Source organism: Falco biarmicus, chromosome 2 (assembly GCF_023638135.1).
Source record: "Falco biarmicus isolate bFalBia1 chromosome 2, bFalBia1.pri, whole genome shotgun sequence".
In the NCBI taxonomy this organism is placed as follows: Eukaryota; Metazoa; Chordata; class Aves; order Falconiformes; family Falconidae; genus Falco; species Falco biarmicus.
The window spans coordinates 114,185,880-114,186,113 of record NC_079289.1 but is presented as its reverse complement, the minus strand read 5'-3'; positions in this window follow the sequence as shown (position 1 = coordinate 114,186,113).

Sequence of the window (234 nt, the reverse complement as noted above, 5' to 3'; positions counted from 1 at the left end):
AAATGATGGTGCAAACACCAGTTCACCAAAGAAGTGCCATGGGTGTTCTCCTAGGCCGGCCTTAGCAGCTCACTACTAAGAGCAGCCAGAGCCCTAGAAAGCTGCAGCTGCTCAGGACAGGTGAGACGGGTGTTTCTCAGCTTCCCAGACTGTTCTGTTCTTAGATTTCAATTATGCTTTTTTTAAAATTGTTTCAGTTTCTGTACCAGTTACATTGTGTTTTCCAGTGCAAAA